The sequence below is a fragment of the Herpailurus yagouaroundi genome, unplaced genomic scaffold (genome assembly GCF_014898765.1).
Source record: "Herpailurus yagouaroundi ecotype Mexico unplaced genomic scaffold, PumYag 29, whole genome shotgun sequence".
Lineage (NCBI taxonomy): Eukaryota > Metazoa > Chordata > Mammalia > Carnivora > Felidae > Herpailurus > Herpailurus yagouaroundi.
The window spans coordinates 100,927,954-100,954,599 of NW_024412377.1; the positions used below are offsets into that span (position 1 = coordinate 100,927,954).

Below are 26,646 nucleotides of genomic sequence, written 5' to 3' on the forward strand. Positions count from 1 at the left end.
AGGGGAGGCCCCGGGAAACGCGGCGAGGGGCTGGGCCGGCGGGGGCTCCGGAGGCTTGCGCCCCAGCCCAGACCGCCCCTGACCGCCGTTCAGCTTGAACCGTAGCCTCCCGTCGGAACCCCGGGGGGCAGACTTGTCAGCAGGTGGGAGGTTCAAAATTAGGCAAAAGGTTTTCTCAGTGGATCTTGGCGGAGGACTTCGCGAGACTTCACGGGGACGCCGTGGGCCCAGTTAATTAGGCAGATGATACAAACAGGCAGTGTATTACAATGAGCGATTCATATTGCCACACTGCCATTTTCGAAGCAATTATAAGCGTGACAGTTACAAAATAGAACAAAAATGTGTCAACTATTTTGTTCAACTAACTATTAAATAAGTCAGGTTCGAAAGGTAATTGAATAAAGCAATGTTAGAATAAGATTGCTAAATAGGAAATTGGGTAGCGTGCTACGGTGACTCAGCCCTAAGTATCTGACAGCCTGGAAACTCCCATCCCCACTCAAGAAAAAAAAGTAATTCCGTTTATAGAGAATTCCTGAGAGCAGCCTCAATGTTTATTGTGGCAGGCCTCTCTGCATCTTTGGAGATAAAACAGCAGATCTAGAAGCAAGCAGAAACAATGTCATTAGGTCCAGTGTGGCAAGGGTTCAAATGTCATCTCTCTCCCTCTTTCCCTCCCCTTGCCCCTCTCCCCTGCTTACACTCCTCTATTTTTCAACTCATTTTTTCTCCATATTGGCTTCATTGTCAGACCGGCTCTTCATGATAGCCCTCTTCCTGGGTGGCAAGGACAACCCCTCAGGGAAGCTTATGCCCCTTACTCATCCCCCTCAGTCCTGAAAAAGGATCCCAATTGACAAGTTTGATAGCACACCTAAGGCAAAGGAGTTAAGTTCTATGACCCAACGTGGGATGGAGGGTGCTGATGTTCCCCAAAGAAGAGGTTATTGAAGAGAAAACTACGGGGGCATGTGGGTGGCTGAGTTGGTTGGGTGTCCAACTCTTGATTTCTGCTCAGGTTCATGAGTTCAAGCCCCCCACCTGGCTCTTCGCTGACTCTACGGAGCCTGCTTGGGATTCTCTCTCCCTCTCTCTCAAAAAATAAATTAAACAAAAACAAACAAACTGCAGTCCCAAAATGGCATCACTCAGGTTAAAGCCCCAAGTCAGTAAACCAAAACTTAATACCTAACCTAAATACAATTTCAACTCCCCAGGAATGTAACCTTTAACCAATCAACATGGAATTTTATGGTCAATACTAGGAAATTTACGGGTAGACCCCATACACTCTCCTAAGGAGCACAACCTTGCCTAAACAGAGTATTCCTTGCTAACAAATTCTTTTCTTCTTCTTTTTAATGCCCTCTCTTGCTTTAATTTTTGTTTATTTATTTTGAGAGAGAGAACAAGTTGGGTAAGGGCAGAGACAGAGAGGGGAGAGAGAGGGAGAGAATCTCAGCACAGAGCCCAGTGTGGGCTCGAACCCACGAACCATTAAGATCATGATCTGAGCCGAAACCAAGAGTCGGACACTTAACCAGCTAAGCCACCCAGGTGCGCCACCCTCCCCCTGCCTCTTGCCTTAAAAAACCTTTCCCTTATTTAGCTCAGTGGAGCTCCCCACTACTTTGCTACATGGGAATGCTGCCCAATTCATGAATCACTTAATAAAGACAATTAGATCTTAAAATTTACTCTGTTGAGTTTTGTTTTTTAACAAAGTGATCTGTTACCCGAAGAAAGAGAAAAGGATACTAGGCAAGCCCAAACCACATATGTGCTATGGTAAGAATTCTGAAAATTTTGGCGAAGACCTATAAGAAAAGACTTCAAAGAGGATTTGTGGGGCATGCTTAAAATATAGTTATTCCATTACAGCAAGCACCAGTGCCACCTTATTAGTCCCTCTTCTTATAATTAATACAAACTTAATTTGCAATATTCATCTTCACCGCCACTTCCTACAGTTAATTGAAGGCTAACAGCATAATTTCTCCAAGGTTCAATCTCCAATTCATATTGTTGCAATTGCCATTTCTTCAATGGCAACTTCGCCTTGTGTATTAGCTATCTATTGCTGTGTAACAAATTACTGCAAAACATAGGAGCTCAAAACAACAAATAATACATGATAAGATAACAGATACCTCACAATTTCTGTGGATCAGGAATTCAGGAATCTTCGCTGGGTGAGGCTGGCTGAGTCTCTCATGAGGTTGCGATCATCTGAAGCCATTTTCCTAAAGGCTTGGCTAATGCTGGAGGCTAAGTGATTCTAAGCTAGCCGACCTGGCTATTGGCAAGAGACCGGAGTTACTTATTGGCTGTTGGCTGAAGTCCTCAGTTACTTGTCATGTGACTCCATAAGGTTTATTGTGCATATTTACAACATGGCCGCTGGCTTCCCCAAGGCCAAGTGAACCGAGCGAGAACAAGAACAATAAGGTTTTCATATAATAAAAAATAAAAAAGAAAAAAAAAAGAAAAATAAGGAAGCCACAACACCTTTCTTTGGCTTCCTCTTGTCAGGATGCTTCCACCATATTCAATCCCTTAGAAGTCAGTTACTAACCACAGCCACGTTCAAGGGGGGAGAAATTAGGCTACACTTTTTCAAGGGTGGAGTCTACCCTCTGACCACAAATTGCTTATATTCCTCCCACATACAAAACGTATCCCCTTCCTCCAAAGAACCCCCCCAAGTCTCATCCTTTTAGAACATTTCCATGAAATTCAGAAGGTTGGCATCTAAATTAGTACTAAGCATGGATGAATCTCCTAAATGTATTCGTAAATATCCTCAAGTACAGTTTCTGTGACTCTATAGACAAGAGAGTCTCTTAATCTAGAGACAAGTTATCTGTACCCCCACACATGTAAAATACGATGGTGGGACAGACTTAGAATAACCAACAGAGACGGTTCTGTTCAAAAGAGAGACAATGAGAAGCACTGAGGGGTTTATAGCAATTCCCAAAGTCCGCCAAGCAAATTTTGGAAGTTGCTTGATAAGGAGTCAAAGATTCAAAATAATTCTCTATGACTCTTGACTCCAGTGTCTGGCTTTGGGTTCTGCCTTGAGTCATTTTTCCTTGTTCTTGGAAAGTAGTATGTGGTTGCACCTGAGTAGATTTCTTGTAGAAATTTGCAGGTCCAAAGACGTCATTTCATCTGTCACTTTTCCAACTGTGTCTCAGTTCAAACTGGTAGCATTTCTGCTGATACATTTCTGTTAAAAATTGTTAACTCTGGGGCGCCTGGGTGGCTCAGTCGGTTGAGCGTCCGACTTCGGGTCAGGTCGTGATCTCGCGGTTTGTGCGTTCGAGCCTTATGTTGGGCCCTGTGCTGACAGCTGAGAGCCTGGAGCCTGCTTCAGATTCTGTGTCTCATTCTCTCTCTCTGCCCCTTCCCTGCTCATGCTCATGCTCTGTCGCTGTCTCTCTCTCAAAATTAAATAAACATTAAAAACTTTTTTTTAAATTGTTGATTCTCTGTGAATCTCACTGAGGTTCATGCCATTAGACAAAAGCTATATGCACCAAATCTTCAATATGTGCCTTTCGCTACTGTGGGCAGCTGCTGGGAACAGGATTCTTAGAAACCCTATTGTTTGAGAGGATCTGTCCAACAAAGTGTTAAAATATTTAAATGACCTTTTGTCTCATTGTCAGATACTCTGAGACACCACAATAGATCTTTCTGAGGTCTTAAGGGATTTTATATTCACAACCTAGATTTCATGTTTATTTTTTTAAGTCTATTTATTTATTTATTTATTTATTTATTTGAATATGAAATCTACTGTCAAATTGGTTTCCATACAACCCCCAGCGCTCATCCCAACAGGTGCCCTTCTCAGTGCCCATCACCCACTTTCCCCTCCCTCCCACCCCCCATCAACCCTCAGTTTATTCTCAGTTTTTAAGTCTCTTAAGGTTTGCCTTATTTTTTTATTTTAATGTTTATTTATTTTTGAGAGAGAGAGAGACATACACAGAGCGTGAGCAGGGGAGGGGTAGAGAGAGTGGGAGACACAGAATCTGAAGCAGGTTCCAGGCTCTGAGCTGTCAGCACAAAGCCTGATGTGGGGCTCGAACTCATGTGCCACGAGATCATGACATGAGCCGAAATTGGACGCTTAACCGACTGAGCCACCCAGGTGCCCCAGTCTATTTATTTATTTTGAGAGAAAGCACGTGAGAACACAAACGGGGAGGGGCAGAGAGAGGTACAGAGAGAATCCCAAGCAGGCTCTGCACTGCCAGTGCAGAGCCCAACCCAGGGCTCGAACACACGGACTGTGATATCAAGACCTGAGCCAAAATCAAGAGTCGGACGTTAACCGACTGAGCCACCCGGGCGCCCCTGGTTTCGTGTTTAGACCATGTTTTCCTGAGAGAACCTGGGATCCATCCCTGCCTGAAAGCCAAGTCTTCATTTTCCCTGGCTGCCTTGCCTAGAAAATGTGGTTTAAAATTGTTTAAAAAAAAACAATTAAGCCTTGACTGCTTTATGTTTCACAGTCCTTCCTTCCTTTACCTTGCTCCTCTCATACTTTAGTATAGTGGAAAGATACACCTGGACGGCACCTTGAATCTTCTAGCTGGAAATCTCCTTAGTTAGACCCCATATTCATTAGCAGGCGCATCTTCCACTCTCTTCATCACGGAAGGCCATCGTGATCTTTCTGCCAGTGTCACAAGGATCACATTTCTTCCACATTCCAGTAAGGTTTTCCTTGCTCTCCCGTAAGCGAGCCTCCTCTGGTCTATGTCCTTCCACTAACGGTCTTTTCCAGGCCCATCATGCTTTCACAAACCCTGTCTCCAAAATCACTCCAGCTTCTGTCCACTGCCTGAGTCCAAAGTCACTCCCACATTTTAGGTGTTCGTCATGGCCACGCCTTACTTCCAGGGATCAAAATGATTTTTTTTTTTAATCTACTGTCATGTGAGAAATTAACAACACCTTAAAAGATGCATACAAATAAAATTTTGATAGATGGTGCCAAATTTCTCTCCAAAACAGGTGACAGTGTAGGAGACTGTTCATATCACAATACTATTCATCGTTTTCAACTTTATCAATGGTTTTAGTCTGTACTTCCTTTGTTACTTGCGAGGTTGAAAAAAAAATGGCCATTTTGCATATTCTTGTAGTAAGAGCCATTTCATATCCTTAGGGTTGTTTTCTTTCTTTAGTGATTTGTATGAGTGGTTGTTAAATTATAGATAATAATCTCTCCTGTATATTGCACACATCTTTTCCCATCCCTCCATTGTCTTTTACCTCGTGTGCTATTTTGTCTTAAATTGGTTTTACCTTTTTTTTTTATTTTTATTTAATTTGTCAGTTTTCATTTTATGGCTTCAGAACTTGATTAGGATTCAAAGATGATAAAAATTCTCCTATTTTCTTCTAATGCTTTTATAGTTTTGTTTTTAAGGAGCTTACTACTCTCCAGCTGATGTTTGTCTTTGTGCATAGTAAGGCTGTAGCTTTTTTTCCACCCAAATGGATAGTCAATTGTCAAAAGGCCATTTATTGAACAGGCCATTCTTTCTTCACGGATTTAAGATACTTCCTGTAATTTTAAAACAGTTTGCACCAAGATGTGTTCATTCTGTTTGGGGGTCTCTGTTCTGTGGGCCTACGTATCTTTCCCTGTGCCAAGTGCTATGCTATTTAAATCATTGTATTATGCTATTATGCATGTATTATGTATTATGCTAAAGTATTATGCTATTTAAATCATTGTAATTTTGAGTGCCTGGGTGGCTCGGTCGGTGAAGTGTCCGACTTCGGCTCAGGTCGTGATCTCACAGTTTGTGAGTTTGAGCCCCGCATCAGGCTCTGTGCTGATAGCTCAGAGCCTGGAGCTCTGCTTTGGATTCTGTCTCCTTCTCTGCCCCTCCCTGACTCGTGCTCTGTCTCTCTCTCAAAAATAAATAAACCTTAAAAAAAAGTTTAAATCGCTGTAATTTTGAATTATGCTTTGATATCTTGAAGGGCATACATATACATTGTTCTTATTTCTAAGACTTCTGGGCATTTCTAATCATATTTCCTTCCACGTAAACTTAAAGGCTTGATTGCCAAGGTTCAGGAAAGTTGTTGAATATAATTGGAATGGCACTGATTTTGTAGGTCAGTTGGGAGAGAACTGACATTACTGAGTCTTCCAGCTTGGAAATACTTTCTCTTAATTTATAAAGTTGTTTTATGCTTGTCTCCAGAGTCTCATAGACTACTTTTCATGGACTTTCTTATTTCTTAGGCATGTTCCTAGGTCTTTCATTCTTCATTGCTTATGTTAATAGAATCCCCCTCCTTCTCCACCCCTGTAATTTCTCCCTAGAAATGACAAAAGAATGAGGTAGATTGGCCTGGAAAGATTTTTCCACTGGCTGTTCATCCCACCAGCCTCACCCCTACCTCAACCGAGTGGAAACAGCTGCCAAAATCTTCTTTGTAAAATGTAAACGAAGTCATGTCACTTCCTTCTTCACAACACTTCAGTGGCTTGTTTCCCACTGCCCCTAGAAGAAAATACAAGTTCCCTAACACGATGCACACGATGGCACAGAATCTGTCACCACCCAGGTCTGTGACCACATCCCTTCCTCGTTGGTATGGCCCTGTCCCGGGCACCCTGACCTTCAGTTACTTCAATCACTGAGCTTTGGCCTCCCTCCCAGCCCGACCTAAGATGTTAGCAAAATGGGGAAGAGAAAGAGAACTGGTACAGCCTCTTGTTGTCCTGTGCTGAGCACGTTTTCATCTATCAACTGACAAAGAGACTCTCTTTGAACTTTGGTCAGGCCTTTTCGAGCCCCCTTCCTGCCTAGCAGAGCCCAGTTCCAGCAAGAATCCTGGTAAGTCCATTCATCAAGAATCCCCCCACACTTGATATCTCATCACCCGGGCCTCCTTCGACAAGAACCCTGCTAGGTTGGTTTAGCAAGAATCTCTACTACTCCTGATGTTTCCTTTTAGTAATATTCCATCCAGTGATGCCCCCACCCCAATTTTGCTTGTTGGCTATAAACCCGTAAACCCATAGCTGTCTTTGTTGTATTCAGAGTTGATCCCAATCTCTCTTGGTAGTTTTGACACCTATCGCAATCGTCTTGAATAAAGTCTTCCTTACCATTTTAGCAAGTGTCATAATAATTCTTTTTTTAAAACAACTTATTTAGGGGCGCCTGGGTGGCTTGGTCGGTTAGGCGTCCGACTTCAGCTCAAGTCATGATCTCGCGGTCCGTGAGTTCGAGCCCCGCGTCGGGCTCTGTGCTGACAGCTCAGAGCCTGGAGCCTGTTTCAGATTCTGTGTCTCCCTCTCTCTGACCCTCCCCGTTCATGCTCTGTCTCTCTCTGTCTCAAAAATAACTAAATGTTAAAAAAAATAAAATAAATAAAACAACTTATTTAGATGATATTTGTGGACCAATTAGCCATGGGGAGTGAGGGGGGAAGAGGCATTCAGGAAATTTATAGTTTTAACTGAGGCTTGTGGGCGGACAATTTATTAGTCATTCAAGGCTTAGTTGTAGGGCACAGAATCCACTCCAGCTAGCTTTAGCAGAAATCAACTACAGGGTATCAGAGTACAGGATATTAACCGCAGGTACAGAGGCTCATAGGATCTTGTGAGAGCTGAATAACTTGACTCTTGGCCGAATTTCCTCCAGCAACTGCTCCTTTGTGACTAGAGAGCCAAATGCCTGATGGAGAAGACTTTACTACAGCTGTAATTCTAGAAGTCCTCCAGCTCAGCTCCAATCTTTACCAGTAAAAGAGATACCTCATGCACTGTCTCTGTCTCCACTTTAAAAAAAAATTTTTTTTAAACATTTATTTATTTATTTATTTAATTTTTTTTTTTTATTTTTTTCAACGTTTTATTTATTTTTGGGACAGAGACAGAGCATGAACGGGGGAGGGGCAGAGAGAGAGGGAGACACAGAATCGGAAACAGGCTCCAGGCTCTGAGCCATCAGCCCAGAGACTGACGCGGGGCTCGAACTCACGGACCGCGAGATCGTGACCTAGCTGAAGTCGGACGCTTAACCGACTGCGCCACCCAGGCGCCCCAACATTTATTTATTTTTGAGTGACAGAGAAAGAGAGAGAGAGAGCAAATGGGAGAGGGGCAGAAAGAGAGGGATCATACAGAATCCAAAGCAGGCTCCAGGCTCAGAGCTGTTAGCACAGAGCTTGACACGGGGCTCAAACCCACCAACTATGAGATCATGACCCGAGCCAAAGTCGGAGACTTCACTGACTGAGCCACCCAGGCCCCCCTGTCTTCACTTAACTCACTTCTGAGTTCAGCTCTCAAGGTACCACAGTGAATGGGCCGACACTAAAGAACACGGAATCCCAGAGCAAGGATAGTTTCATAGGCTGTGTAATACAGGTGTCCCCACTTTTTGAAAGTTCACATTTCGGACAACTTGCTGTTATGAGAGACCTACATTAGGACCTATTGTCACTAACAGAAAGAAATTCAAAGAGGATTTTCTCTTTTATGAAAAAAGGCGAAAAGCAAAAACAGCATTCGGCGTTTGTTTTGCAGCGAGCGTTTCATGGAGGCTGCGCTCACCCCCAGCAGCAGCGAGAATGGCGCCACCAAGCTCCTTCCCAGGGAACTACACTCAGCATCTCAGCATCAAGCCCACATAGGGTTGACGTGTCTGCGAGGTCTGTGTTTTTTCTCAAAAGGTATCAGAAAAGCCAAGAGACGGGTTTTTTTGGGGGGTCTGGGAATGCCCCCCAATTTTTCCACGTAAGTTAATGCTAATTGCTTCTTCACTTTACGCCATTTGGACTTATGAAAGTTTTCATAGGAATGCTCTACTTTCAGAGAGAAAGAAAAACCTCTGTAGGATGACATACTAGAAGGAGGTTGAAATGGATGGGTGCTGAATGAGCAAATTTAGCGCCCTCAGAAAGGTGATACAATTAGTTGAGGACAGACAGCCCAGGACCTGGGCAGACAGGTGGGCAAAGCAGCCTAACTCCTGAAAAAGCATGAGTAGCCTGTGGCAAGGAGGAAGCTCCTGATATTGGATGGAGAGCTTCCCTCTGACCACATTTCTCTGCTCTCAAGGCATATCCATAAACAATCCTGAAATATTTGTGTATTCTGTCACCGCAGTCCTGAAAACGGAGGCTGAGCTCCATTTGGCATGCGAGTACTAAACTGGGCTCTTCCAGAAGGGCCAGAGGGTTTGAGTTAAATCTGCTCTGGCAACTGGTAAGTATTTCCTCCTGTTTCGCTAAGATGAGCTGTAGAAACAATCTCTCACTCCCTTATCAACAATGCCGCCCGGTGGGAAACTAGGCTCACTCTCTCCTCCAACACTCCACCTTCGCCTTCCTCCACTGATGAGCAGTATTTACACAACTTGGCTGTTCATTTAATCTGTTCATGCATACCGACTACCAAGATGCTAAACAAACAAACAAAATCCCAAATCCATCTGGAAACATTTGGTGACCAAAGGCTGCTGCGATGCCACAAAAGACCAAGATCCACAAGAAGGTAACAGAAGACTTCTACAACCAGTTCTCCATATTGAGGGTAAAGGTCATGTTGGCAACTGCCTGTCTCCCACTCTTCCCCAAAACATCCCTGCTTTACCCTCCTCTCGCCCTCCACAATTTGTCTTGGTATGTGAGACGTCACGATGCAGCAATCTGAACCGGGTGGGACTGGGAACTGTAATGGCAAAGGGGCTTGATTTGATGTATGTCAGTGAGTCAGGCAGACCGAGAGGACAGTCCTTTAGGTAAGAAGACTTGGCACTAGCTAAACGGGTGGACAGGTGCAGGCTCTCCTGGGAGGGCATCGCTGCTGGGTCTACACGTCCGCCTGCCCTGCCCTCCCACATGACGAGGTCTAGAGAGAGGTTGGACAGTTTGTCTTCCTGGGGAGAGCCAAGTTCTTGGGGGTTGGAGGCTGGCATTCAGTCGTCTGTTGCTTCAGACGCTGGGAGACCCCAAAAGAATCACCGAGAAAACGTGAGGTTGACACAGGGCGTGGAATGAGGGTTCACTTCTCACTGGGACTCGAAGGCAGCTGGAGCTTGCAGAAGTGCTGTGGGCAGTGTTGGCATGAAGCACTGTGTGGTGTGCTGTGTGGAGGACCAGAAAGCTCAGTCAGGAGCCTCCAGGAGGGCACTGAACAGGAACTGTTTCCTTTTGTTGAAGACGTGCCTGTCAGATAAGGGAGCCATGGGCTGCCCTGGAGAGCTGCCCCAACTGAGCAGAGGGGCATGTAGCCTAGATGGCCCACAGGTATACCACAGGCAGGGAGGTGAGGAATGCATGGCCACCCCATCTGACGGGTTAACCTGTCACGAGGCCAGAGAGGGTTAGGGTGGGGGTATGCCCTGAGAACAAACATCGCATCCACTGCAACACCAGAAACAGATCAGATGGGAAACTCACAAGAGCAAACCGCACAGATCTCATCAGCCCTGAGTCCCAGGAGAGAGTCAGGGATGACCTACAGTAAAGGAGTGGCCACTACCTGGACTTTCGAAGGCGCTGGACTCCACGACAAGAAAATACTTCCCTAATATCCACCACGAACCCTCCCATCATGAACAGAGTCTGAGAACCAGGAAGCAGCTCAAATATCTAGGGGTTCACAGCCTCATTGTGTACCAAGCTCATCTTGGGAGTTTAGGAATTTTTTTTACAACTTTATTGAATATATAAGTGACATATAATATATATATGTAATTATATATAACTGTATATATATATATATATATATATATAACTGATATTATAAACACACACACACACACACACACACTTTGTGCAATTTGGTAATTTTTATGTAACAGTGGAGCCATCACCAAAATCAAGATAATGGACATATCTACCACCCCAAAATGTTTCCTCTGGCCCTTTTGCAACCCCTTCCTCCTGCCCTGTCCTCTCCACTCTGGCCCCCCTTCACCTCATCTTCCATCCAAACAACTGATCAGCTTTCTATCACCATAGATTAGTTTGAATGGTCCAGAATTTTAAAGAAATCATACCGTATGTTCTCTTCCTTGGTCTTTTTTTTAAACTCAGCATAATTATTTTGAGATTCATGCATATTGTAGCATGTATCAGGGGTTGATTCCTATCTCTTGCGGAGCCATACTCCATTGTATGGATATACCACCATTGGTTTTACCCTTCGTTGGGTGGTAAACATGTAGGATTGTTTCTAGTCCTCCGGAGATTTGGCAGAAGTGAGGTCACATCTGGGTAGGATGAGTCTCATGGCCCTGGAGCTTTGTTGAGGATGCTCTTGTGGCATTGTCACCCCTTCTTACAGCTGGCATTTTATCTTCAGTGTTTCTGTGCACCTCCTTAGCTCTTAAGGACAGCAATAAGATGCGTTCCCGAATTACATATCCCTATAGCACTACACAGGGCACTTTCTTGTTGACCTGGGGCCCCAGCCCGTCACACTTTGCATTCCTTTCTGCATTCCCATGTAATTCTTCTCCCCAGTCCCTTATTTCCCTCATCTCCAGCCAAACTGAGGTATCTACTTTTCACCCTTTTATGAGGCTTCGACCTTCCCCTTTGCCCTATTTATGCTCCAATGGCACTATCTGCCCCGGAAGTCCTTCCCTCTCTTCTCTGCCAGCCTCCTTGGCCCCCTTCATCGCCTCCAACCCGCAACTCTGCTTATTAACATTCTGCAGTTAGTGGGGTGTCGCTCTAGGAAGAGGCACACAGGTTGATATCACAGAATTGATGGCCCCGATGTGGACCTTATTAGATGTAAGAATTTAACATATGCTGTCAAGAAGGTATCACAGATTAAGGCAGAAATGGATTGTCAATAAATGATATAGGAATAATTGATAAGGTTGGAGGAAAAATCAGTTCAGGTCTTTATCTCAGCCTTCCCAAAATCAATTCCAGATGTATTGATGAAGTTAGTTTTAAAAACCTAGAAAAAATTGAGGGGTGCCTGGGTGACTCAGTCGGTTCAGCATCTGACTTCAGCTCAGGTCATGATCTCATGGTTTGTGGGTTTGAGCCCCATGCCGGGCTCTGTGCTGACAGCTCAGAGCCTGAAGCCTGCTTTGGATTCTGTGTCTTCCTCTCTTTCTACCTCTTCCCCGCTTTGCTCTGTCTCTTTGCCTCAAAAATAAATAAACATTAAAAAACATTAAAAAAAAATAAAAGCTTAGGAGAAATTGAGAGTGAATATTGATTAAATCTTTGGAGAGGGAGGACTGTCTCCTTTTTAGCTTAGATTTGGGTGATGCTCATAAAGGAAACAAATCAGTAGTTTAAAAAAAAAAGTATTAAACTTTTGCATGTCAGAAAAGTAATCCAAAACAAAAGGTGCTCTTTGAACTTTAAAAAACATTGTGGCAAATACAGCCACTAATGGCATCATGCAGAGCAATAAACATTCTAAAGAAAAATTGCCAGAGGCCATGTGTCCAAATAAGGAAACGCACTCAGTTACTGAACATATGGACAAATGTTCAACCTTATTTGCTGCACTCAAAAATGTGTACAATTAAAAAAAGAATGAGATGAGATTCAATCCTTTATAGATTAAATTACTCAAAATTAAAGATAATTAGAATACTTAATGAATTACAGTTTAGTTACCTCTGCCTGATCCTGACTTTTGTGTGCATGTGTCCCTACGGGTGCTCTGCTCACAGCAAGAGGCTCCTGGGGCCTAAGAGCTATCGTTTTTGTTTTTGTTTTTTTAATTTTTTTTCTTACATTTATTTATTTTTTGAGAGACAGAGAGACAGAGCACAAGTTGTGGAGGGGCAGAGAGAGAAGGAGACACAGACTCCGAAGCAGGCTCCAGGCTCTGAGCTGTCAGCACAGAACCTGACACGGGGCTCCAACTCACAAACCATGTGATCAGGACCTGAGCCAGAGTCAGACGCCCAACCGGTGGAGCCACCCAGGCGCCCCAGAGCTATCGTTTTAAAAGCCCTGCTTTTATCAGAATCTTTACACACAGTCTCTGAAATCCTTATGACAAGGTACAGAAATTTAGGCTCATTTTACAGATGAGGAAGTTTGAGGGGTGGGATTTGACCTCCATTTGGCCCAACCACACGTGCTCGGTCTCTGGTCTCTTCCCACTGGGGTAGGCTGCCTCTCTGAAATGCTCTTGGCCGCTAGGAGCGCCTGGCTGGCTCAAACTTAAAACAGAAAAGAAAGAAACGCTCTTAGTTGGTGACGAAAGTGGCAGCCTCTGCTGCTGAAGCCTGAATCTGGAAGAGCTGCGTCCCTCCCCCCACAACCCACAATCTAGAAGGAAGTTGAACAAGAAGTTATAAAGGAGCTGTAAAGAAAAAAACAGAATGAGGACTGAGAAGTGCCAAGCAGAATTCAAAATCAAAGAACAAAGTGTGCAAAAGAGGAAAAACAAGAGTAGCTGCTGGAAGAGACACGTTGCAGCCGCTCTTGAGACCACTTGCTGCTCCGTCCCCTCCCCCGTAACTGATCCCTGTCGCCATGAGGTGACCCTGCCTGTGCTGGGTCCGGCCTCCAAGACAAGACATTTTATGGCTGGATATCAAAGCGCCAGGCTCCGCCCCTTTGTGGGGCAATAGGACAGAAGTCTGTCCTTTGAGAACCTTTGTCCCTTCTCATTCTGCCCTTTGTGGATAGCGGACGTCAAATAACTGGGGATAATTTAGCTTAATATGATCCAGTATATAACAGTGTGATGCATGTGGAAACAGTTAGCATTTGAGGGCCCCGAATCAGAAAGCCACACCTTAGGGATGATAAGTGAGTCCCCGAAGTACCCTAATCAGGAAGATATACCCCAGAACTACTACAGATTTGAATATTGTTGTTTGAAATGTAAATGAGAGAATGCTAGTTGACTAGCATAAGGAACAATTGGAATGATTTCCCACTGGTGACATACAGAATGAAAGCTGTGGGTGACTAGAAAGACTATACTCGCCCTAGGGCCCTCACCTGAGAATCCAGCAAGCCCAGTCCCAAAGCTCTGAAGCAGCACTTGACTCCCAGATGTTGACGTGCCCCTGTGTTCTGCCTGGTCCCCAAGGCCTGTTTCCTGACCCAATTAGAAATTTGGCTAATCCTGATGTAAAAATATTTATTGTTCCTCCTTGGAGAGAACCTCTCAAGCAAACAGCTAGTTGGAACGCCTGAAGAGAGATGGGACCTTTCCCCAACTCACCAGAATGGACCGTCTGATCATTTTTATGCCAGTAGGTCAATAAACACTGGCACATGCAGCAGAATTTGGTCTCAGGTTCCCTTTCATTGTCATCAAACACACGGTAGCAAAGTTGTCCAGGAGAGGATACACAGACCTCACTGTAGGTCATACCAGAGGCTACCAACATTTACAAGAATAACAAAAACAACAAATAAATTGCCTAACACTTGCTTGTAGACACATTGACAGAGATCGGTCTGCAGTGTGGCCCTTTTAGCCTGAGAACACATCTCTGAGATGCCTGACAGCCTTTTCCCACCTGAGTGCGAAACAAAGGCAGGGATGCTAACTTGAGAGAGGGGAGGCTAAAAAAGATTCCCCTCCCCCCTCAAAATCCTACTTTGATTGACAGGTAGGGCCAGCTCCACGCATGTTCCAGGGCTAGTGCTCTGCAAGCCTTGTATGGTGTGTGTGTGTGTGTGTGTGTGTGTGTGTGTGTGTGTGTAAGGATGGGGACTTGTTGGTGAAAAAGACAGGGGAAGTGACACCTGCTCCTGGTGAACCTGATCCCGTTGTCTTTTTTTTTTTTTTTTTTAATTTTTTTTTCAACGTTTATTTATTTTTTTTGGGACAGAGAGAGACAGAGCATGAACGGGGGAGGGGCAGAGAGAGAGGGAGACACAGAATCGGAAACAGGCTCCAGGCTCTGAGCCATCAGCCCAGAGCCTGACGCGGGGCTCGAACTCACGGAGCGCGAGATCGTGACCTGGCTGAAGTCGGACGCTTAACCGACTGCGCCACCCAGGCGCCCCTGATCCCGTTGTCTTTAGGAGGACAAGACTTCCAACTGGTCTGAGACTTTTGCTGCATGTAGACAATGAGAACCAGGCCTCTGATCACAGCCAACCTGGGCCATTTTCATTGTCACTGTCAACTTGACCTACTATTATGGAAATTGCTACAATTACGTGCATAACATTTGCATGTGAAATGACAACTAAGTGCTTGCCTAAGAGGCATTTTTTTTTTTTTTTTTGCAAATGAAGCTGGGTGTTTTTAAAATAGGGTATTTTGCCCTTTGTTGGGATTTTTTGTGACCAGATGAGATGACAGCCCTCCTCAAGCATTGCCCTGTAGCATGTCATAAATTACTTGTCCCTGAAATGCTTCCTATGGCTTGCAGACGAGCCCCCTGAAATAAATGGGCTTCAATCACTAGCTTCAACAATTCTCCTGTCTCCAAGTAATAAAACATCTGGAAAATTGGGCTAAATGGATAAAACAGTTCTCTGTAATAAGTATCTGGCATCCTTACAACTCTGTATAATGCATTTTTTTTTATGACCAGATGTTGTACTTCTATGTTATAAAGAACAGAGGCATGTTTAGTCATGCTTTTTATTACATTTAAAATGCAAGGTATATGTTCATAGCTCCCTGGAGAAATGCTATCCCATTGATTGGGAATTGTTGATGTGTTGGTTTACAAACTTGAAAAGTAAGTGAATGGCTCAGAAAACTGCGGATATAACTTAAACAGTCATTAAACTGGACACTCACAGGGAGCTGGCTGAGGAAGAAGAATTCAGCCTATAAATTTCCCTTCACTCCTAGTGGATGTGTTCCACAGGGTCTTTGATCACGCAGCCGTTTATGTTCTTATGTGTCTTCTGTAATATTTACAGCTTTCTGAAGAAATGATTTCATCAAACTTGCTATGCACCCTTCCCAATTTCTCATTAAGAAAGCTTAGCTGGGAACCCACCTGCGTAGTCTCGATTTTATAGTCCTTTGTGGGGTTCCAACAAGATGTTTTAAACATGTGTATGTATGGTGGGGGAGGGGGATGGTTCTCCCGGAACCGGAACCGGCACCACCAAACACATGCACGTTACTTATTTAGGTTAGGAAGTCTGCAAAACACAGAAAATCACGAGACGAAAATTGAAAAATTGTAACTATATCTAGTTGTTACCACTCACCATTCATATACGTATTTTTCTTTTTTTACTTTGTTTTAATGTTTATTTATTTATTTTTTTTGAGAGAGAGAGAGAGAGAGAACATGAGCAGGAGAGGGGCAGAGAGAGAGAGGGAGACACAGAATCCGAAGCAGGCTCCATGCTCTGAGCGGTCAGCACAGAGCTGGACGCGGGGCGTGAACTCACAAACAACGTGAACGTGACCTGAGCCGAAGGTGGACACCCAACCGACTAAGCCACAGGTGCCCCTACGTATGTTTCTTTTTATAAGGTTATAATTATGCTCTCTATGCTGTTTTGTCACTTCACACACCAGGAACCTTTTTTCTTTAATTAAGTATCCTTTTAAAATAGGAGTCTGGAAGGCTAGATCATTTTTACTGAACTAGTTCCTTACCCGGCATTTAAATTTTTCAGAAATCTTCACTGCCAGAAATAATCTATGACAGATATCTTCATGCAAAAATGTTTTTATAGCTCTCTGAATCTTTCTGGGAAGTAGAGTTACTGGAGTAAAGTGTATGAGCTTTTACCTTTAAGACTTTATTTCAATATGTGCTGTCCCACAGAAAGTGCTCAGGGGTGTAGCTCCCGTCTGCCCCTAATGGGATGCGAGCATTCTGTTAGCACGCACGCGGTGTCCTCACATTAGTGACGGTCCTGCAGTGACGATGGTAATCTCTGCCTGCTCTTTGAGTTGCCGGTGTTTTCCTGGTTTGATACTTGCCTTTTAACTTGGATGATGAGCTGGAACATTTTATTTGTTTTGTCAGGTCTTCTTCCCTCTCCCCCCTCCTGTTTAGAGGCTTTCAACTTTTCCCTCAATCTTTTCCTTTATAGAGTCTTCCTTCTTTGGCTTTGAGGCTTTGCCACCTTGAAATCAGATCCCAGATTTAGGCTTTTCTTAAATGCGTATTTTTGAGTTCTTTAATGGTTTCATTTAAAAAATATTTTTATAACATTTATTTATTTTTTGAGAGACAGAGACAGAGCATGAGCAGGGGAGGGGCAGAGAGAGAGAGAGACACACACACACACACACACACAGATTCTGAACCCAGCTCCAGGCTCTGAGCTGTCAACACAGAGCCTGACATGGGGCTCAAACTCACCAACTGCGAGATCATGACCTGAGCCAGAGTCGGATGCTTAAGGGACTGAGCCACCCAGGCACCCCAATGGTTTCATTTCTATATTGAACACAAATCTAACCAGAACAGATTTTGGCCTGTTGCCTGAAGGACCAAACCTAATTTATTCTTTGCCACATGGTCAACAACTTGTATCAGCATCATTTCTTCAGCACTCCTTTGTAAGACAATCCATCTTTAAAAAGCAGGGGTTGTGTTCTTTCTCTATCTGGATCTTTTAGAAATGGGCTTGCTCTCACAGATAATTTACTGATATTTGTTTTCCCCTGTCAATGTGTCTCACCTGAGAGTGGGATTTATCTGTTGTCCCTCGTGGTAAACCACCCCCACTCCTGACGTTGAAACCCTTGACTTCCAACAGGTTTTCCTTGGACGTGAGTCTTCTCAATTTTGCTCCTAGCTTGCCCAGTAAGTTCCAACACAAAATATCTCTGTGCTGTGAGCATCTAAAGTCTTAAGCCTAAGAGAAGTCGGCACACAATCAGAAACAGGTCATTCTTTTATTTTTTTAAATTTTTAAATATTTATTTATTTTGAGAGAGGGAGAGAGAGAGAGAGACATAGACAGTGAGTGGGGGAGGAGCAGAGAGAGAGAGACACACACACACAGAATCTGAAGCAGGCTCTAGGCTCTGAGCTGTCAGCACAGAGCCCAACGTGGGGCTCGAAGTCACCAACCACTCATGAACCTCGAAGTGGTGACCTGAGTCGAAGTCGGATGCTTAACCGACAGAGCCACCCAGGGACCCCCATTTCATTTAAAAAATTTTTTATTTATTTATGTTACTTTCTGAGGGAGAGGGAGCAGGGGAAGGGCAGAGAGAAGGAGAGAGAGAATCCCAAGCAGACTCCATGCCTGGAGCCCCATGTGGGGCTCAATCCCATGACCCTGGGATCATGACCTGAGCCAAAATCAAGACCGGGATGCCTAACTGACTGAGCCACTCCGGCCCCCGGAACCAGGTCACCATTTTAGTTGAACAGTTGATTCTAAGGGTGCAACAGACACCCATGTGAGTCTGTGGGCCTCCCTTCACTCATTTGTAAAGTGGCAGAGAAGCAATGAGCTTGGAATGTGTCCTTTAAACAGCACGTGTTTTGTTAGATATTGCAGGTAAGACTGAGGAGTTAAAAGAACCCAAAACAACCACGGTGGTGGTGGGGATGGGCGATTACTTAAGCAGGCCTCAAAAACCCTGCACTGGATTCCCCCCCAACTTAACCCTTTTAATGACGGTGTAGCCTTGGGGAAATAACTTCTGCCAGCTTTTTTTTTCCCCCTTCGCAGTAAAATGAGGTTTGCCTCTGACCTAGGACCAAATCTTCATAACAGATGAAATATAGCTGGTTAATAAATTGCTGAACAGACGCACCAACCTGAGGGGTGATCAAAGATATGCAGATTAACCTCATAATGAGATACGGTGTTTCACCAATAAATAAATATTTTTTAAAACACCCACTCAATGCTGGTGAGTGGGGACTTGGGGAGTGCAGATTGGTATGAGGCTTGGAGAGGCACTTTGGCAGTCGAGCACCTTAAACATTCATTTCTTTTGGAGAACCTGGTCCGTCTCTGATCACTGAGCCTGAAAAAGTTTGCCATAGTTTTAGATAAAGATTTGTACAGACAGAGGTCCATGAAAGAATGAATGACAGGAGGAAAGACTCAATAGTAGGAAGAGTGATTAGGTTGGTAGATTCTATAATGGAAAAGTTGTTTTAGATTTTTGTGTGCACGACACGGGCAGGGTGATCCAAAACAAAATGGGCAAAGTATTTCATTACTGGCAATAATGAAGCAAATTATAGTGTGCAGTTGTGAAAAAAATGACACTAAGAGGAAAAACATCCTGAAATAATATGCACGTTATGTTGGGTGGAAAAAAAAAAAAAGCAGAAAATAAAATGGTCTAACCAGTATTATGCCCAAGCGAAACTAACATGCAGGGTGCGAAGACAAAGAAAACCTTATGAGAATGTAAGGTGCACAATGTATGGCATGGGGACCATAGTTAATAATACTCTACTGCATACTGGAAAGTGGCTAAGAGTAGACCTTAAAAGTGTGCATCACAAGAAAAAAACCGTGTAACTATGTGTGGTGACTAGACTTACCATGGTGACCATTTTGCAACATATACAAACACCAAATCCTGCTGTATTCTGGAAACTACCATAACGTTGTATGTCAACTGTGTTTCAATTTAAAGGATTATTTTTTAAAAAACCTTAAAATCGTGGTGGTTTTCTTTGGAGTGTGGAGGGTTTTTTTTTCTTTTTTCCACTCTTCTGCATTTTCCAATTTTCTGCAACGAGCACATACAAATTTTACAATCAGCTGGAAACAAACCTATTTTTCAAATGAAGATTGGCTCTTTGAGCAAAAACATACGATTTTGAAAGTAACATCAATTCTTTTCACAAAGACAGCGCTGCCATGAGGATTAAATAGAGTGGTCATGAGGGCAAGCATGTTGTGGACGTGTTTTGCGAAGGACGAAGCACTTTGCACGCATGAAGGGTGTTCTGATTACACATGGACACACTGCTAAAGAATTCTGATGAGTTCAAATCCTGAAGCATAGGCTCATGTCATGAAGAAATCCTGCACTATGCAAAATGAACTCTCCATCCAGAATGTGCACGATCTTCCAGTTTGTTTTGTAGGTTTGGATTTTTTTATGTGTTGGGTTTCCTTTAGGTAGAACTCCATTTCAAAATTCGGAACTAAAAGAGGAAAGACTTCTTGAGGTAGCGGAAGACCTGACTGGTTTGTCTAGCACGGGCTCCTTCCCCCGCCCAGCTTTGCTTTTCCACCTCTTGGCCTCCTAGTGATTTTCTCCTATTCCCATGCAAAGGATAACTCTCGGGGTCAACGACTGTGGACTTCAATTTGTATTCAGCTTCCATAATGCTCTGGGAATCTAATGAGTGCCTGTTACAAGTGCAATTGGCCTGTGCGAAAGCTCTGGGCTTGTCATGCTGGGAGCCAGGGAGGGGACCAATTGCTGCACAACGCCCTCACCAACACCAACAGACATAGCTCCCTGTGGTTCAGCCTGCTGCAGTCTGGCGTGAAGGGCAGATAGGCCGAGCAGAAATGGATTTCTTGCCACCATTCTCTCTCTTCTCTCTCTGCCAGAGGGATGCCGGGTGTGCCCAGGTTCCAGCTCCCACATTCTTACTTTCTTTTTTTTTTTTTTTTAGTTTTTAAAATGTTTATTTATTTTAGAGAGAGAGAGACAGAGCGTGAGCAGGGGAGGGGCAGAGAGAGAGGGAGACACAGAATCGGAAACAGGCTCCAGGCTCTGAGCTGTCAGCACAGAGGCCGACGCGGGGCTCGAACTCACGGACCACGAGATCAGGACCTGAGTTGAAGTCAGACACTTAACGGACTGAGCCACCCAGGTGCCCCTCTTACTTTCTTGAGTTGCCCCTTTTCTTCTAGTCAATGTCTTGTCTGTCTTACTCTCGCCATAATTGCTTCTCTTGCCTGGTTCAGCTCTCAAATGCAGTTTATGGAGCAGGAGGATCAGAGGCCTCTTTGATGGGATGCATGAATTCTAAGGCAATCTTTTTTTCAAGTAGGCTTCATGCCCAGCACAGAGTCCAATGCAGGGCTTGAACTCACAACCCTGAGCTGAGATTGAGAGTTGCACATTTAACTGACTGACCCATCCAGGTGCCCTCTAAGACAATTAAAAAAATTACTGAGATTTCTCTAGTGATAATCTAAAATATGATTTTACCAGTTATAAAGGTAATAATCCAAAATTGAAAGACATTTTCTTTTTTTGATTATCCAAAAAAAAATTTTTTGTTTAATGTTTACTTATTTTTGAGAGAGAGAGAGAGTGTGAATGAGCAGGGGAGAGGCAAAGAGAGAGAGGGAGACACAGAATCCAAAGCAGGCTCCAGGCTCTGAGCTGTCAGCACAGAGCCCGACGCGGGGCTTGAACCCACGAACTGCAAGATCATGACTGGAGCTGAAGTTGGACGCTTAACTGACTGAGCCACCCAAGTGCCCTGAAGGACATTGTCTTAGGATAAGACCTTTGTATTGGGGCTGCTGCTAGGAAGACAGACACCCCAAGGATGGCTTCAGCAAGAAAGTTCTCATTTTCCTCACCTACCGACATGCCTGGCAGTGGGCAGCTGCTGGCTCAGTTCAGTGGTTTAATGACGTCACGGCTGCTGTCACTGTGATTCTCCTGCCTTGCCCCTCAGAGCTGCAAGTCGGTTGCTGCAGCTTCAGGCATCGTGATCTGCGATGGAGGCTGGATGAAGAGGGAAAGGGGAGGCATAAGCCTCACGGATCTCTTTTAACGGACAAGCAAAACATTTTCCGGAAACCTCCCAGCCGGCTTCCTTTTACTCAGGGGCACCAATCGAGTCACACAGCTCCCCTGGCCAAGAGGGAAGCCTCGAGATCCGCTCCTTGATAAAAGGGATGGGGTGGCTACAATCGGCTTAGACGAATCACTATTCGAGACTTGGGGCTGCACCCAGTGTTGAGGGTCAGATCAAGGTTTAGAGGTGGCTGTTGGGCATGCGGCGTGGGCCATGCAGCACACGTGCCCTTCCCTCTGGCCTCCTCCCCTTTGTTCCCTTGTCTCCTCGCCCTTGGCTTCTTGCTCCGTTACCGTGGTGACTTCCTCCTGCCTTTGGGCTCCTCCCCCCCTCCTCCACTCCATCCACTCTGTCCAGTTATGGACAGAGTATCGCCCATCAGTCCCCGGTCCTTCACCATCGGGGTGGGAAAGGTCATTACATCGAAGTTAAGAGCCCCTTTGACTTCAGAGCTCTGATACGAAATCCCAGGTATTTATCACACTTTCAAGGTTGGAATTCTATTTGTCGTCATCAAAGTGCAACTTCCCGGGTTGAGGAAGAACACGCGTGCTCAGCTGATAGCAAAGCAATGCTAGTTTCTGCTCAAGGACCTGAGAGTCAAGTGTAGCTAACTGAAAAGTTAAGAGAGAAGGGATTTAGCACAGCTCTTGGTTCCCCGTCCACCACCTCCCCCCCCCCCGCCCCCCAGAGGAATGAGCTGGGCTTGTTCCCTAGCTCTCCATGTTTCCACACCTCTCTAGGACATCCCACTTTGCTCACATCTACTAAGTGCCTCTGCGTCTTTCCTTATACCTCCTTTACCCCTCCCTGCTGGCCGGGACTCATCTTTCACCTTGTGATCCCTTCAAGGTCAGGATTGCCTGTGGCTCCCCTTCATCATTTCTGTACTTTTCCTGAGGCAGACAAGCTCCCCTGTTTCCTCCTGGTTCAGCACCTTCACCTGCTGCTTCCTGGTTATCATGGGCTTTCTAGTGTGTTCTAAGGTTAATATGTCTCAGCCCTGACCATGGTCTGTGAGGCGGCGAGGGGTCGGGCCCTGCATGTTCTTTTCTCAGTTTGTCTGTGAGCATTGTGAGGCCTCAGGCAGGTGACTTCATTACGCTGCAAAATTCATACTATGCTGGGACATTATTTTCTTTTTTTTTTTCAACGTTTATTTTTGGGACAGAGAGAGACAGAGCATGAACGGGGGAGGGGCAGAGAGAGAGGGAGACACAGAATCGGAAACAGGCTCCAGGCTCTGAGCCATCAGCCCAGAGCCTGACGCGGGGCTCGAACTCAAGGACTGCGAGATCGTGACCTGGCTGAAGTCGGACGCTTAACCGACTGCGCCACCCAGGCGCCCCTGGGACATTATTTTCAAATTCAATATTTTTAAAGTCTCTTGGGACTTAGTGACACAAATATTACATAAGTACCAATGACATGTTGTTCCCCTGTTTGGAAAGTCTGTTTCCTCTATGAAAGCTTTTAAATGTAAAGAAATGTGAAAATAAAAGATAAAGTGACATGGAGGAAGGAGCATACATATGGTATTGGACTGAAACACCTCAGATCCATGGCCCCTGTCTCCTCGTGCTTTGGGGACGTCACCAGTATCGCCAGACTGTGAGGTTTGAAGGCACGGTCCCCAAGCCGCCCTCACTTCTGACACCAAGTCCAAGGTTGTGGGAAGGCAGTTTATAAAACCCTGTTTTGATAATTCACTAGAAGGAAGACTTATAGAAGCCGCTGGAAACTATTATGCCCACAGTTATGCTACGTCACAGGACAAGGATACAGACTGAAATCAACCAAAGGAAGAGAATATAGAGCAGGTGGGGGAGGGTGCCAGGGCAAAGCTTCCGACCACCCTGGCATCACCGTGTGACAGACACATGGGACATCACCCATCAGGGACGCTCACCTGAGCTGTGGTGTTCATAAGATGTTGGGGCTCTTTTCACCTTGGCATGATTGACTTTCCAGGGATTGATCTCAGCCTCCAGCCAAAGGCCCCCACCTAAATCACATGGTTGGTCTTTCTGGCATGGCCAGCTCTCACCCTGAAACTGTCAGGTGTGGCTAACCCCACCCTAAGATCTGGTGTATCCAGACCTTGCCCTAAACAGACACTTCTAAAATGTCTTTTTTTGTTTTTTTAGTTTATTTATTTGTTTTGAGGAAGAGACAGCGTGTGCAGGAGGGGCAGAGAGAGAGGGAGAGAGAGAATTCCAAGCAGGCTCTGTATGGTCAGTGCGAGGAGCCTGATGTTGGGGCTCAAACTCATGAACCGTGAGATCGTGACCTGAGCTGAAATCAAGAGTCAGACGCTTAACCAACTGAGCCACCCAGGAGCCCTTCCTTTCTATCAGGAATGACACAGATTACATCCCAGGAGCCGAGCTCAAGGGCCAGGACTCTTTCTGGGCAAAGGCTTCGCTGTGCAGGATGCTTTGCTTCTGATTCACTATGGACCTCGCGTGTGCCTCCAGGTAAGTACATAGTGAGAAAGGCATCTGGCACCATTTGGAGGCAGCAATTTGTTAGCGGGTGCTGGTGTTCAATCCCCACCCCTTTGGGGCCCGTTTCCTTTCTCACCAGAAATGCCCTCTCGATGCTAGGAGACACAGGTACCAAAGGTCGCAGGCTGCCACTTCCCACAGCTCAGACCTCAGAGATGCCGGAGAAGCAGGGCCCCTGGAATCTTCCCTGTTTCAAGATGCCGACGCCCTGGGGGCTCACAGACAGCTGACGCTTTTGAAAGTTACTGACCTTCCATCAGCCTAGGTCAGAGTCTGTGATTCAGCTCTGTTAGTGGATTCAGCTGGAGCTGGAGACTGGGCAGGAAAACCTGGCCCTTACATGCTAACAATAAGAGAGGTAAGCTGAGGTAAGAGAGGTAAGACACAACATGTGACATGCAGACCCAATAGCAAATCAGCCAAGGAGCAGACAGGATGCGGAGGCTCGTTTGAAAACATGAGACTGCCAATAATCAGTGTCAAGTTTCACAAGGAAAATACATTCTTCACTCAGTGAAGGATTTATTAGCCTTCTAATAAAATTTTGAAGAACAAGTGCTATCTATTTAACAACTATTTATTGAGGATTTCCCAGGTGTCATGCAACATTCTAGGTGCGAAGGTTTTAGCAGAGAGCGCAACTGACAAACTCCCTCTCCTCACAGTAGGAGGTGGTGAGAAGTAAGCTGAAGGAAAATTAAGCAGGAGGAAGGGATGGAGAGGGAAAGGACCTTGTTGTCTCAGGCCAGGAGCTCAGGGACAGCCTCACTTATCAGGAGACATCTGAGCAGGGATGTGAATGAAGGGAGGGACCTGGTCATGTGATATCTATGGAAAGGTTTTCTAGGCAGGTCCATAAGTGCAAAGGTCCTGAGGTTGGGGAACGCTTGGTGTGGAATGGGGTTGAATGAGGCAGCCAGTGTGGCTGGAGTGAAGATGAAAGTAGATAAACAGGGGTGCCTGGGTGGCGCAGGCGGTTAAGCGTCCGACTTCAGCTCAGGTCACGATCTCGCGGTCCGTGAGTTCGAGCCCCGCGTCGGGCTCTGGGCTGATGGCTCAGAGCCTGGAGCCTGTTTCCGATTCTGTGTCTCCCTCTCTCTCTGCCCCTCCCCCGTTCATGCTCTGTCTCTCTCTGTCTCAAATAAATAAACGTTAAAAAAAATAAAAAAAAAAGAAAAAAAGTAGATAAACAGCACCTTGTGGTTGTAGAAAGGGGGTGGAAGCCACTAGAGGATGTCAGCTCTAAGTTTATGTGACGGGGACAACAGAAGATTGTGTATGCACACCCACACCCACCTCACCGTCCTTAGTCTGGGAGGATCTGACAGCTTCCTGCTTCCATCATGATCTTGACCAGGGGGGTAACTGTGGAAGAGTCTTGGACACAGCTAAGGGGCTAAACTGATTTCATACTGGAAAGGAGTTGGAGTGACCACGGGAAGGAATGAACTCTGGAAGTCACTCTGGGTGCGGTGGCCAGTGAAGGGGCAGCAAGGGGGCAGGGAGAAGGTACTGAGAGCAGTCTTTTGGGGAAGAACAATTTTAAGGGGAGCAGCTACTGAGATAAAGGAAATGAAAAATTTTAGAATATTCTGTGTGTCATCCAGTATGGTTCCCTGTTTGCTGCCTCTCCAAGAGATTTCGCACATTAAGCTGCAAGGCTTTGTTGGAGCTGGGTTTGTGTTTCTTTTGAATGCAACACGCTGCTTAGACCAGCTTCAAGGTGGCCCAGGCTTCATTTCTAACCATAGTGCCCAGGAAGTGATCAATGAACTAGCTGTTTTATGGCCTTTTATAGCCAGCTCTAAATATTTTCTTTTTCTTTGAACAATTAAAAAAAAGCCCCTCTGTTTCACTTTAGGATATTTATGCAATTGCCATTATGCAACAGGTAACCTCATTTGGAGTCTCAGATTTACTGTCACCAGCCATGTTATCTCACTCAGGTCGGTCACCTGACCTTTTTAAACTCCAGGAGTCTTATCTGTAACTGGAGATAATCCTTAAAAAATTTCTACACAGAATCTCAAGAATGAAATGATACTCTGCACGTAAGAAAGAATGCAAATGACAGTGTTTTAACTGATTATTGTTTTTAAATTACCATTTGGATACTAACACGTGCTCATGAAATATATGTGCAATAAATTTAACAATTAAAAGAAACGTATACAATGTCAACTTAGTTGTGCATAAATATCACAAATGTAGATTCATTTGACCAGAAGAGACAAAATGTGTGCCTCAGAGTGCAGTCAATTATATCGAATTGCTGGAATCTCTTTCTTAGCCTACATGGGTCAAGAAAGATATATGAAATGTTGCTTCTCTTTTATTGTTCAGAGTATGCAATCCCGAGAATAAATTTCCCTTATTAATAATAAAAATAAATTCTCCCAAACTATAACTTGTGTCAGAAGTCACGTGATGATTACTGAAATTATAAC

At 44.9% G+C, this 26,646-nt stretch overlaps 1 protein-coding gene across 1 annotated transcript in view; it reads right to left on the bottom strand.

Annotated features, from left to right (window-relative positions):
* HEXB (hexosaminidase subunit beta) overlaps positions 1 to 26,646 on the bottom strand; it is a 77,717-nt gene that overhangs the window by 32,499 nt on the left and 18,572 nt on the right. The window lies entirely within an intron of this gene.